Below are 14,011 nucleotides of genomic sequence, written 5' to 3'. Positions count from 1 at the left end.
ACTTGGCATGGTTCCGGGCAGAAATATAAAGTGCGTGAGATTCTGGTGATGGAAGGCTTAAGTACCTTTTGTGGGCCACCTCTCTATCATGTATATTACGAGAACAAGGTTTAGGATGAGAAAAAGAGTGAGGAAGGTACGCCTCCATGCCAGACAGTATCATCTCTGTTATGCGCTCAGCACACAAAGACGGGTCTCTGACACGGAAGCAGTAGCTATTCCAAGGAAAATCAGCAAAATACCTCCTCAGGTTCCACCAACTAGCATATATGTATATATATATATATATATATATATATATATATATATATATATATATATATATATATATATATATATATATATATATATATATATATATATATATATATATATATATATATATATATATATATATATATATATATATATAATATAGTTTCAGAAGTTTACATTTTTTTTGTCTCATTTGATCTTTTTTTTTTTCTGTCCAAAAATGGTGAAAATGGGGAAACTTAGCTATTTTCGGGCAAAATTTATTCTAACAGCCACAAAAGCAAAGTTAAACAGGATGAATGATTTTCGATTGTTTGGAATGAAAAGAGTTAGAAAATAACACTTACTTGTCAAAAAAAAAAAAAACGTGTTACATTATTATTCTTGTATTTGTTATTGTTGTTGTTGTTGTTGTTGTTGTTGTTGTTGTTGTTGTTGTTGTTGTTGCTGTTGTTGTTGTTGTTGTTGGTGGTGGTGGTGGTGGTGGTGGTGGAGGTGTTGTTGTTGTACTTGTTGTTATGCTTGTTGTTGTTGTTGTTGTTGTTGTTATTGTTTTTGTTGTTGTTGTTTTCATTGTTGTTGTTGTTATTGTACTTGTTATCTTTTTTCCTGTACTTGTTGCTGTTATTCCTGCTGTACATGTTATAACTTTTGCTCTCCTTGTTGTTCTTGTTGTTGTTGTTGTTGGTGGTGGTGGTGTTGTTATTCTTGTTGTTATTGTTGTTGCTGTTATGATTAATATTATTATTGTTCTTGATGTTGTTGTTGTTGTTGTTGTTGTTGTTGTTATTATTAATATACTTGCTGTTGTTGGTTTTGCTCTATATGTTTTTGTTCTTGTTGTCGCTGTTGTTGTTTTTGTTGTTGTTTTTGTTGTTGTTATTGTTGTTATTGTTGTTGTTGTTGTTGGTGGTGGTGGTGGTGGTGTTGTTGTTGTTGTTGGTGTTGTTGTTGTTGTTGTTGTTGTTGTTGTTGTTGTTGTTGTTGTTGTTAATATGTTTGCTGTATTTATTGTTGTTGCTGTTGTTGTTTTGTTGTTGTTGTTTTTGTCGTTGTTGTTGTTCTGTTGTGTTGTTGATGTCGATGTTGTTGTTGTTGTTGTTGTTGTTGTTGTTGTTGTTGTTGTTGTTGTTGTTGTTGTTGTTGTTGTTGTTGTTATCCTTGTTGTTACTTTGTTGTTGTTGTTGCTGCTGTTGTTATTTTTATTGTTGTTGTTGTTGTTGTTGTTACTGTTGTGGTTAATATTATTTTTATTCTTGCTGCATTTGTTGTTGTTATTAGTGTTATTGTTGTTGTTGTTGTTGTTGTTGTTGTTATTGTTGTTATTGTTGTTCTTGTTGTTGTTGGCGTTGCTGTATATGTTGTTGTTGTTGTTTTTGTTGTTGTTGTTCTATTTTTTCTTATGTAGGAGGGACACTGGCCAAGGACAACAAAAATCCAATAAAAAAAATAAAAAAAAAAAAAACTCACTGAAATGCCAGTCCCAGAAAAGGGTCCAAAGCGGTAGTCAAAATTGAAGGATAAGTGTCTTGAAACCTCCCTACTGAAGGAATTCAAGTCATAGGAAGGTGGAAATACAGAAGCAGGCAGAGAGTTCCAGAGTTTACCAGAGAAAGAGATGAATGATTGAGAATGCTTGCTAACTCTTGCATTAGAGAGGTGGACAGAATAGTGGTGAGAGAAAGAAGAAACTATTGTACAGCGATGCCACGGGAGGAAGGGAGGCATGCAGTTAGCAAGATCAGAAGAGCAGATAGCATGAAAAAAGCAGTAGAAGACAGCTAGAGATGCAACATTGCAGCAATGAGAGAGAGGCCAAAGACAGTCAGTTAGAGGAGAGGAGTTGATGAGATGTAAAGCTTTTGATTCCACCCTGTCTAGAGGAGCAGTATGAGTGGATCCCCCCCCCCCCAAGACATGTGAAGCATACTCCATACATGGACGTATAAGTCCCTTGTACGTAGCTACGTACGTAGCATGTTCGTAGAGTTAGCAGCTGGGGGGGTGAGAAAAACAGGCGGAGACGTCTCAGAATGCCTAACTTCATAGAAACTGTTTTAGCTAGAGATGAGATGTGAAGTTTCCAGTTCAGGTTATAAGTAAAGGACAGACCAAGGATGTTCAGTATAGAAGAGGGAGACAGTTGAGAGTCATAGAAGAAGAGGGGATAGTTGTCTGGAAGTGTCGAGTTGATAGATGGAGGAATTGAGTTTTTGAGGCATTGAACAATACCGAGTTTGCTTTGCCCTAATCAGAAATTGTAGAAAGATCAGAAGTCAAGTGTTTTGTGGCTTCCTGCGTTAAATGTTTACTTCCTGAAGGGTTTGACTTCTATGGAAAGACGTGGAAAAGTGCAGGGTGGTATCGTCAACATAGGAGTGGATAGGACAAGAAATTTGGTTTGGAAGGTCATTGATGAATAATAAGAAAAGAGTGGGCGACAGTACAGAGCCCTTAGGAACACCACTGTCAATTAATTTAAGAGAAGAACAGTGACCGTCTACCACAGGAGCAATAGAACGATCAGAAAGGAAACTTGAGATGAAGTTACAGAGAGAAGGATAGAAGCCGTAGGAGGGTAGTTTGGAAATCAAAGTTTTGTGCCAGACTCTATCAAAAGCTTTTCATATGTCCAAGGAAACAGGAAAAGTTTCACCAAAATCTCTAAAAGAGGATGACCAAGACTCAGTAAGTAGAGGCAGAAGATCACCAGTAGAGCGCCCTTGACGGAACCCATACTGGCGATCATATAGAAAGTTGTGCAATGATAGATGTTTAAGAATCTTCCTGTTGGTGATAGATTCAAAAACTTTAGATAGGCAGGAAATTAAAGCAATAGGACGGTAGTTTGAGGGATTAGAACGGTCACCCTTTTTAGGAACAGGCTGAATGTAGGCAAACTTCCAGCAAGAAGGAAAGGTAGATGTTGACAGACAGAGCTGATAGAGTTTGACTAGTCAAGGTGCAAGCACGGAGGCACAGTTTTGGAGAACAAAAGGAGGGACCCCATCAGGTCCATAAGCCTTCCGAGGGTTTATGCCAGCGAGGGCATGGAAAACATCATTGCAAAGAATTTTAATAGGTGGCGTGAAGTAGTCAGAGGGTGGTGGAGAGGGAGGAACAAGACCAGAATCATCCAAGGTAGAGTTTTTAGCAAATGTTGAGCGAGGAATTCAGCTTTAGAAATAGATATGATAGCAGTGGTGCCATCTGCTTGAAATAAAAGAGGGAAAGAAAAAAAAGATATATTTTTGGCTAGATGCCAGAAGTCACGAGGGAAGTTAGATCTTGAAAGATTTTGACACTTTCTGTTAATGAAGAAGATATTGGCTACATAGTTGGAGAACAGACTTAGCATGGTTCCGGCAGAAATATAAAGTGCATGAGATTCTGGTGATGGAAGTCTTAAGTACCTTTTGTGGGCCAATTCTCTATCAAGTATAGCACGAGAACAAGGTGTGTTAAACCAAGGTTTGGAAGGTTTAGGTCGAGAAAAAGAGTGAGGAATGTACGCCTTCATATCAGACACTATCACCTCTGTTATGTGCTTAGCACACAAAAACGGGTGTCTAACATGGAAGCAGTAGTCATTGCAAGAAAAATCAGCAAAATACCTCTTCAGATCCCCTCAATTAGCAGAGGTAAAACGCCAGAGGCACTTTCGCTTAGCGGGATCCTAAGGAGGGACCGGAGCGATAGGACAAGATACAGATATGAGATTGTGGTCGGAGGAGCACAGCGGAGAAGAGAGGGTGACAGCCTAAGCAGAAGGATTAAAGTTCAGGAAAAGGTGAAGAATGTTAGGCGTATTTCCAAGACGGTCAGGAATACGAGTAGGGTGTTGCACCAATTGCTCCAAGTTGTGGAGGATAGCAAAGTTGAAGGCTAGTTCACCAGGATGGTCAGTGAAGGGAGAGGAAAGCCAAATCTGTTGGTGAACATTTTCTCTCCAAGAATGGAAATCTCTGCAAAAGGGAAGAGAGTCAGAATGTGCTGCACTTTGGCAGTTAAGTAATCAAATCAAATAATCAGAGGTTAGGCGAGAGGTATACAGCACAGATAAATTTAGTTTGAGAGTGACTCTGTAGTCGTAGCCAGATGTTTGAAAACTCGGAAGATTCAAGAGCGTGGGCACGAGAGCAGGTGAAGTCGTTGCGCACATAAACACAACATCCATCTTTGTATCGAAAATGAAGATAGAGAAAGTAGGAGGGAACAGAAAAGAGGTTACTGTCAGTTGCCTCAGACACCTGAGTCACAGTGAGGAAAAGAAGATGAGGTTTAGAAGAGGAGTGATGGCGTTCTAGAGATTGAAATTTAGATCTAAGACAACGAATTAGTCTTGCTGTATTTGTTGTTGTTATTGTTGTTATTGTATTTCTTATTAGTCTTGCTGCAGTTGTTGTTGTTGTTGTTGTTGTTGTTGTTGTTGTTGTTGTTGTTGTTGTAGTCGTCGTCATCGTTGTAGTCGTTGTATATATATATATATATATATATATATATATATATATATATATATATATATATATATATATATATATATATATATATATATATATATGGTGTTATTACATTATGAAAGAAAGAGACAGAGAAAAAAAAAAAAACTTAAGTAATTTTTCGTGCTCCTCCAGGGGATAAAAAAAAAAAAAGACGATAAGCTATATATATATATATATATATATATATATATATATATATATATATATATATATATATATATATATATATATATATATATATATATATATATATATATATATATATATATATATATATATATATATATATATATATATATATATATATATATATATATATATATATATAATTTTTTTTTTCCTGATTCTTTATCTCTAGTTACTCTACTTGTACGCAAAGTAATAATATTGTTACTGTACCTGTATCTGTGATAACTGTACTTGTATACCTATATTTGTACTAGTAATTGCATTTGAACTGTATTCATGTTTACAATATATTTATTATGATTATATTTGTAGTACTTATAATTACGGTTTTGCCTGAATCTAGTTGTAGCTACCCCAGGATTTTGAATAATTATACCTGAACTTAAATTAAACATACCTGTACATGTACTTGCAGATACCGTATATTATGTATATGAAGTAATTGTGTCGTAACTATATTTAAATGTAGTAATTTTACCTTTACCTATATCAGTAATAATTATAACTTTTTTTTCCAAAATTGCATTCGTGAGACTGTGGTAGTTCCTTTAATAAAGAGGGGATCTTAGACATTTAAATATTTAAAGGAAGGAAGAAAGAAAAAGCGTGGCAATTTTCTTTAAATAGCATGCATTCATGACATCCACTGTCTTAAAGAGTTCCATTTATATTACTTATTTTCTCATTATTGAAGTTCTTTGGCAAGATCGATGTGGATATAAAAATTTATACTTTCGTAAGATGTCATTTTACTCTATGACGTTTCTTCATAGTCTGTTCCTCTTTATCCTAACTGTTGTTGCATAGGCGAACCCAGCATTTTATTTTCTACAAGGCATTTATATGCGAGAGGTTATCTGAAATCTTCATAGCAGCAATGCTGCGGTTTCCAATTGCTTTTTTTTTTTAGTGACTTATTTGTACTCTTCTACACATCATTAAACCTTAAAATTATTTGTATGGAATTTTTTACCATAACAATAATTTTTTTACTTGTACACATTGTCACATCAGAGAGTACCATTCTATCCATATTACCATCCGTTTTCTATGCATTTCACCCTATATCATCCCTTTTCCCATGCATTTTTACATCATATTATTATGTCCTCTATCCATGTCATTCTCTACACATTTCCACACCATAACTTGCCTTTTACAGTTCATCATTGCGCGTCTTTCCTTTACTTTTTTTCCCTTTTATATCCCACCAAAACGTCTTCCCATGCTATGTACAAGTGCCTATACGATTCTACCATCCATGATGAGCAGCACGTGACAAAAAAGCAAAGAAATCGCTTCCATCTTAAAGGCACACATCAGTCACAGGAGGGTGTTGGGAAGCACATCACGAAGGAAGACACAGCAAGAAGGGACAGATAAAAGTGAGCGAGGGAGAAGAGGAAGTGGGAAAGAAAGGAAGAAAGTGAAAGGGTTAGTTCGTAGTAAGCCCATTAATTTGATTAGGTTATCATCGCTCTCATCTTCCTCATTATAAGACATTTTTTAGACTCTTATTTAGCACAAAACTATTCTTTTCATTATTTGATATCAATGTTTTAATAGAAAAGTTATATTTCATATTTTTGTGGCCTCTATTTCATTCCCCGCATTCATCTCTTCATCTAAATTTCTCTCTTTTTTTTTCCTCTTCATCTCTCTTTCCCCCTCTGTCCCTCCCTCTCTCCTCCGATCTTTCCCTCTCTCTCTCTCTCTCTCTCTCTCTCTCTCTCTCTCTCTCTCTCTGGATTGAAAAATAAAAGAAATAATATAGGTTTAACTAAAGCTACAGAGTAAAAACATTAATAAAATTAGATAACTTCCAAACACAGAGATGAAGTGAACATGATTAATATGTTCTCTAGTAACATTAGGAGGAGGCAGTAGGCACCTGCCGAAACGATAATTACTTCCAGTGAGGTCTAAAGCACTGGATCAGGGTGTGCAGTGAACTTATCATTAAACCCAGCTGTGACCTCACTGAACGTTTCTCTTTGTGTCTCACAACACAAGGGGGCAATCACAGCCTGCCCTCTAAAGACAACCCTCTTCCTCCACATAAAACTACATGAAAACTACACACACACACCCTTCACTCAAAAATTTTAAAATCATAATGGCGACTCCTACACCAGCCTCGGAGTCCCCATCTGGGGAGGGGTCCATAAATGTCCCCAGGTCAGACTGCCTTTCTGTCGATGACCCTAAGTGTCTTGACACCCCCCTTAACTTTTTCTTCATTAACTTCTGTAACATTCGCTGTCTAAGATCTAATTTTCAATCTGTAGAACACCACCTCTCCTCTTCTAAACTTCTCACTGAAACTCAGGTGTCTGAGGCAACCGAGAGTAGCCCCTTTTCTGTTCCCTCCTACTTTCTCTATCCTCATTCTCGATCCAAAGCTGGATGCTGCGTTTATGTGCGCAGTGACTTAACCTACCCTCGTGCCCACGCTCTTGAATCTTCCGAGTTTTCCGCCATCTGGCTACAACTACAGAGTCACTCTCAAACTAAATTTATCTGTGCTGTATACCTCTCGCCTTACTCCTCTGACTATAAGAAATTCTTTGACTACTTAACTTCCAGAGTGGAGCACATTCTGAACCTCTTCCCTTTTGCAGAGATATCCATTCTTGGACACTTCAATGTTCACCACCAGCTTTGGCTTTCCTCTCCCTTCATTGACCATCCTGGTGAACTAGCCTACAACTTTGCTATCCTCCACGACCTAGAGCAATTGATGCAACACCCTACTCGTATTCCTGACCGTCATGGAGATACGCCCAACATTCTTGACCTTTTCCTGACCTCTAATCCTTCTGCTTTTGCTGTCACCCTTTCTTCTCCGTTGGGCTCCTCCGATCACAATCACATATCTGCATCTTGTCCTATCGCTCCAATCCCTCCTCAGGATCCCCCTAAGCTATTTTGCTGATTTTCCTTGGAATGACTAGTGCTTCCGTTTAAGAGAACCGTCTTTGTGTGCAGAGCGCATAACAGAGGTGATAGTGTCTGGCATGGAGGCGTACATTCCTCACTCATTTTCTCGTCCAAAACTTTCTAAACCTTGGTTTAACACAGCTTTTTCTCGTGCTATACATGATAGAGAGGTGGCCCACAAAAGGTACTTAAGCCTTCCATCACCAGAATCTAATGCACTATATATTTCTGCCCGGAACCATGCCAAGTCTGTTCTCGAACTAGCCAAAAACTCCTTCATTAACAAAAAGTGTCTAAACCTTTCAAGATCTAAGTCCCCTCGTGACTTCTGGCATTTAGCCAAAAATATCTCCAATAACTTTGCTTCTTCTTCTTTCCCTCCACTGTTTCAACCAGATGGCACCACTACTATCACATCTATTTCTAAAGCTGAACTCTTCGGTCAAACCTTTGCTAAAAACTTTACCTTGGACGATTCTGGGCTTGTTCCTCCCTCTCCTCCACCCTCTGACTACTTCATGCCACGTATTAAAATTCTTCGCAATGATGTTTTCCATGCTCTCGCTGGCCTAAATCCTCGGAAGGCTTATGGACTTGATGGGGTCCCTCCAATTGTCCTCCGAAACTATGCTTCCGTGCTTTCACCTTGACTAGTCAAACTCTTTCAGCTCTGTCTGTCAACATCTACCTTTCCTTCTTGCTGGAAGTTTGCCTACATTCAACCTGTTCCTAAAAAGGGTGACCGTTCTAATCCCTCAAACTATCGTCCTGTTGCTTTAATTTCCTGCCTATCTAAAGTTTTTGAATCTATCCTCAACAGGAAGATTCTTAAACATCTATCACTTCACAACCTTCTATCTGATCGCCAGTATGGGTTCCGTCAAGGCCGCTCTACTGGTGATCTTCTGGCTTTCCTTACTGAGTCTTGGTCATCCTCTTTTAGAGATTTTGGTGAAACTTTTGCTGTTGCCTTGGACATATCAAAAGCTTTTGATAGAGTCTGGCAAAAAGCTTTGATTTCCAAACTACCCTCCTACGGTTTCTCTCCTTCTCTCTGTAACTTCATCTCAAGTTTCCTTTCTGACCCTTCTATTGCTGCTGTGGTAGACGGTCACTGTTCACCGTTCTTCTCCTAAATATAATAACAGTGGTGTTCCACAGGGTTCTGTCCTGTCACCCACTCTCTTCTTATTATTTATTAATGATCTTCTAAACCAAACTTCTTGTCCTATCCACTTCTTTGCTGATGATACCACCCTGCACTTTTCTACGTCCTTTCATAGACGTCCAACCCTTCAGGAGGTAAACATTTCACGCAGGGAAGCCACAGAACGCTTGACTTCTGATCTTTCTAAAATTTCTGATTGGGGTAGAGCAAACTTGGTATTGTTTAATACCTCAAAAACTCAATTCCACCATCTATCAACTCGACACAACCTTCCAGACAGCTATCCCCTCTTCTTCAATGACACTCAACTGTCCCCCTCTTGTATACTGAACATCCTTGGTCAGTCCTTTACTTACAATCTGAACTAGAAACTTCACATCTCATCTCTATGAAGTTCTATGAAGTTAGTCGTTCCGAGACGTCTCCGCCAGTTTTTTTCACCCCCCCCCACCTGCTAACTCTGTACAAGGGCCTTATCCGTCCATGTATGGAGTATGCTTCACATGTCTGGGGGTTCCATTCATACTGCTCTTCTAGACAGGGTGGAATCAAAAGCTTTTCATCTCATCAACTCCTCTCCTCTAACTGACTGTCTTCAGCCTCTCTCTCACCGCCGCAATGTTGCATATCTAGCTGTCTTCTACCGCTATTTTCATGCTAACTGCTCTTCTGATCTTGCTAACTGCATGCCTCCCCTCCTCCCGGGGCCTCGCTGCACCCTTATTCTGTCCACCTCTCTAACGCAAGAGTTAACCGGTACTCTCAATCATTCATTTCTTTCTCTGGTAAACTCTGGAACTCCCTGCCTGCTTCTTTATTTCTACCTTCCTATGACTTGAATTCCTTCAAGAGGGAGGTTTCAAGATACTTATTCATCAATTTTTAACCACTGCCTTGACCCTTTTCTGGGACTGGCATTTCAGTGGGCATTTTTTTTTCTTATTATATTTTTGTTGCCCTTGGCCAGTGTCCTTTCTACATAAAAAAAAAAAAAAAAACTTTTCCTCATTAACAACATTCGCGGTTTAAGATCTAATTTTCAAACTGTAGAACACCACCTCTCCTATTCCAAACCTCAGTTTCTTTTCCTCACTGAAACTCGGGTGTCTGAGGCAACTGACAGTAGCCCTTTTTATGTTCCCTCCTACTTTCTCTATCCTCATTTTCGATTCAAAGCTGGATGTTGCGTTTATGTGAGAAACGACTTAACCTGCTCTCGTGTCCACGCTCTTGAATCTTTCGAGCTTTCCACCATCTGGCTATGACTATAAAGTCACTCTCAAATTTATCTATGCTGTATACCACTCACCTAACTCCTCTGACTATAAGAAATTCTTTGACTAATTAACTTCCCAAGTGAAGCACTTGGGACTCTCTTCCCTTTTGCAGAGATCTCCACTCTTGGAGACTTCAATGTTCACCACCAGCTTTGGCTTTTCTCTCCCTTCAGTTACCATCCTGGTGAATTAGCCTTCAACTTTGCTATCCTCCACTACCCCTCAATCCCTCAAACTACCGTCCTATTGCTTTAATTTCCTGCCCATCTAAAGTTTTTTTAATCTATCCTCGACAGGAAAATTCTTAAACGTCTATCACTTCATAACCTTCTATCTGATCCCCAGTATGGGTTCCGTCAAAGCTGTTCTACTGATGATCTGGCTTTCCTTACCGATTTTTGGTCATCCTCTTTTAGAGATTTTGTTGAAATTTTTGCTGTTGGCTTGGATATATCAAAAGCTTTTTTTTTTTTTATGTAGGAGGGACACTGGCCACGGGCAACAAAAATTCAATTAAAAAAAAAATGCAAGTCCCATAAAAGGGTCCAAAGAGGTAGTCAGAATTTGAAGGATAAGTGTCTTGAAACCTCCCTCTTGAAGGAATTCAAGTCATAGGAAGGTGGAAATATAGAAGCAGGCAGGGAGTTCCAGAGTTTGCCAGAGAAAACGATGAATGATTAAGAAGTGGACAGAGTAGGGGTGAGACAAAGAAGAAAGTCTTTCCATAGAGGTCCAACCTTTCAGGAAGTAAACATTTCACGTAGGGAAGCCACAGAACCGCTTACTCCTGATCTTTCTAAAATTTCTGATTGGGGCAGAGCAAACCTGATATTGTTCAATGCCTCAAAAACTCAATTCCTCCATCTGTCAACTCGACACAATCTTCCAGACAGCTATCTTCTCTTCTTCAGTGACACTCAACTGTTCCCCTCTTCTACACTGGACATCCTTGGTCTGTCCTTTACTTATAATCTGAACTGGAAACTCCACGAAACAGCTTCTATGAAGTTACGTCTTTTGAGACGTCTCCGCCAGTTTTTCTCATCCCTCCAGTTGCTAACTCTGTACAAGGGCCTTATCCGTCCATGTATGGAGTATGCTTCACTTGTCTTGGCGGGTTCCACTCATACTGCTCTTCTAGACAGGGTGGAATCAAAAGCTTTTCGTCTTATCAACTCCTCTCCTCTATCTGACTGTCTTGATCCTCTCTAATCGCTGCAATGTTGCATCTCTAGCTGTCTTCTACCGCTATTTTCATGCTAACTGCTCTTCTGATCTTGCTAACTGCATGTCTCCCCTCCTCCCGCGGCCTCACTGCACAAGACTTTCTTCTTTCTCTCACCCCTATTCTGTCCACTTCTCTAATACAAGAATTAACCAGTATTCTCAATCAGTCATCCCTTTCTCTGGTTAACTCTGGGATTCCCTGTTTGCTTCTGTATTTCCACCTTCCTGTGACTTGAATTCCTTCAAGAGCTAGGTTTTAAGACACTTATCCTTCAATTTTTGAATACCGCTTTGGACCTTTTCAGGGACTGGCATCTCAGTGGGCTTTTTTTTTTTTTTTTTTTTTGTTACCCTTGGTAACAAAAATCCCTTATCAAAAAAAAAAAAACACACGTCTAAGTAATGTACAACTTTATATATTTTTTTTATAGCTTTCAAAATATTTCTTCTCGCATATCTTATATCTCTGCATTTATCTATGAGTAAATTTTGAGTTCAAAAATTGTCTGTGACTGAAATTATTTAAGAATAAGGTTTAATTTCCCATTATTTTTTTTCTTTCCTTTCTCTTTGGATGAACTCTTTCTATGTCTTGGTTTCATTACGTCTATGTGAAGCAATCTCTCTTCCTCCTCTTCCTCCTCCTCCTCTTCATCGTCGTCGTCTTTCTTCTCCTTTTTGTTATCTTTGTCCTCCTTGCTTTCTTCTTTCGCTACAATGGCAAGGAGTTGCAATACTCCATTTGAACCTCTTCATCTGTCTAACGTTCTAATAACTTCATTTGGCTTTTTGCAAATCTCTAATGCTAATCTTTATATGAAAATTTTTCCTAATTTTCCACTTTCATCCGTCTCGTGTATGAGCTACATATATTTGTTTGCGTGTTCTTTGGTTTTATTTTCGTTATAGTTCAATCGTCTCTCTCTCTCTCTCTCTCTCTCTCTCTCTCTCTCTCTCTCTCTCTCTCTCTCTCTCTCTCTCTCTCTCTCTCTCTCTCTCTCTCTCTCTCTCTCTCTTTGTTTGCTTGTTTCTTTCTTTTTCCGTCTTTCATTATTATTTTCATTATCGTTTCATGTTGGGAGATTTCTGTTTGATTATAATTTTTCATCTTTCAATTTACCATGTTTCTCCCTCGAGATTTTTTTTCTCTCACTTGTAAACATACTTTTGTTTACTTTTAATATTTAACATTTTTACATGCTATTTTATTATTATTTATTATGTTTTATTATATTTTTTATTTATTTATTTATTTATTTATTTATTTATTTTTATTTATTTTTTTAAGGGGGGGGGGCGCGTGAAACAATATTTCATTATATTTAGAACATAGAAAAATAAGGGTAGCTTTGAGAAACCATCAGGTCTACACGTGGCAGTCCCTGTATGAAACATGCCCAACTATTTCCACCTACCATCATCCAAAATTTACTTAATGTTTTTTTTTTTTTTTGAGCTCCTTAACGACTGAACACCAAGAACCCTATTAATGAGTCTATTTAATCAATCTAATACTCTATCTGGGAACGAATTTCTTCCTTTTTTTTTCTTTAATCCATTATTTCTTCTTTCCTTACCTTAATTACTGTCCATGACGATTTTGCTTACGTCATTTTTGTTATACCACATTATACTATACTTCTATTTGATCACAGCACGTCTCTGATGAATGTAAATTTAAAAGCATCAATCTCCTTTCGTAATGAATACTCCTCATCCCTTGAATATTTTTAGTTATTCTCTTTGTTGTTTCATACAGACTTACATATTTGCTATAATGTGGTGCGGAAAGCAGGACTGCACAGCATAATATCGATGAAGTCTGACCAGTACCAACTATACCTTTGGAAATTTAAAACAACGCAACATTTATTCTAACTTCCCCATTCCCATAATAAGCCGATGAATTTGCTTTATCATTTCATAAATGTCATACTGAAATTTATAATTTAGTGCAAGGAAACCTGTTATTGCCTCCACAAGACTCAGTACTATTTAACCTACATTCCTTTCTTTCTTTAACTTGTCATTTCCTTAACTTGTCACTTTTCACTTTCTTTCCCCCCTTATCATATTACATGTCTAGGGCTTCTCTCTCACTACCTTTATTCTTTCAGGTAGAACAGCCTCAAAATCTCATTTAAAAAATGTATATCCTTTTTACTTCTCCCTCCCTCTCTTTCCTTTAAATTGTCACTATCCCTTTCACTTCCTGATTCTATTACCTCTTTTTTTCCTCGCCCACTACCTTCATTTTATCAACATTTTTTTTTCTTATAGATCCTCCTATATCTAACATATTCAGCCTTTCCATTTCCTTTTTCCATTCATTCAACTTGTCACTTTTCACTTCTTTCACCTCCTTATTCTAGTATTTATCTCTCTCACCAGTATTATTTGTCTTTTTATCAACTCTATTTGATTTTCCAACTCCTCTTTCTTCTCCTCTGTTC

The 14,011-nt window shown here is 37.9% G+C and overlaps 1 pseudogene; it reads right to left on the bottom strand.

Annotated features, from left to right (window-relative positions):
* Positions 1-427: 427 nt before the first annotated feature.
* Positions 428-1,600, bottom strand: LOC135106168 (putative uncharacterized protein DDB_G0291608; annotated as a pseudogene).
* Positions 1,601-14,011: the final 12,411 nt, after the last annotated feature.

Source organism: Scylla paramamosain, chromosome 13 (genome assembly GCF_035594125.1).
Source record: "Scylla paramamosain isolate STU-SP2022 chromosome 13, ASM3559412v1, whole genome shotgun sequence".
NCBI lineage: Eukaryota > Metazoa > Arthropoda > Malacostraca > Decapoda > Portunidae > Scylla > Scylla paramamosain.
This window is presented reverse-complemented; position numbering and strand designations above follow the sequence as displayed.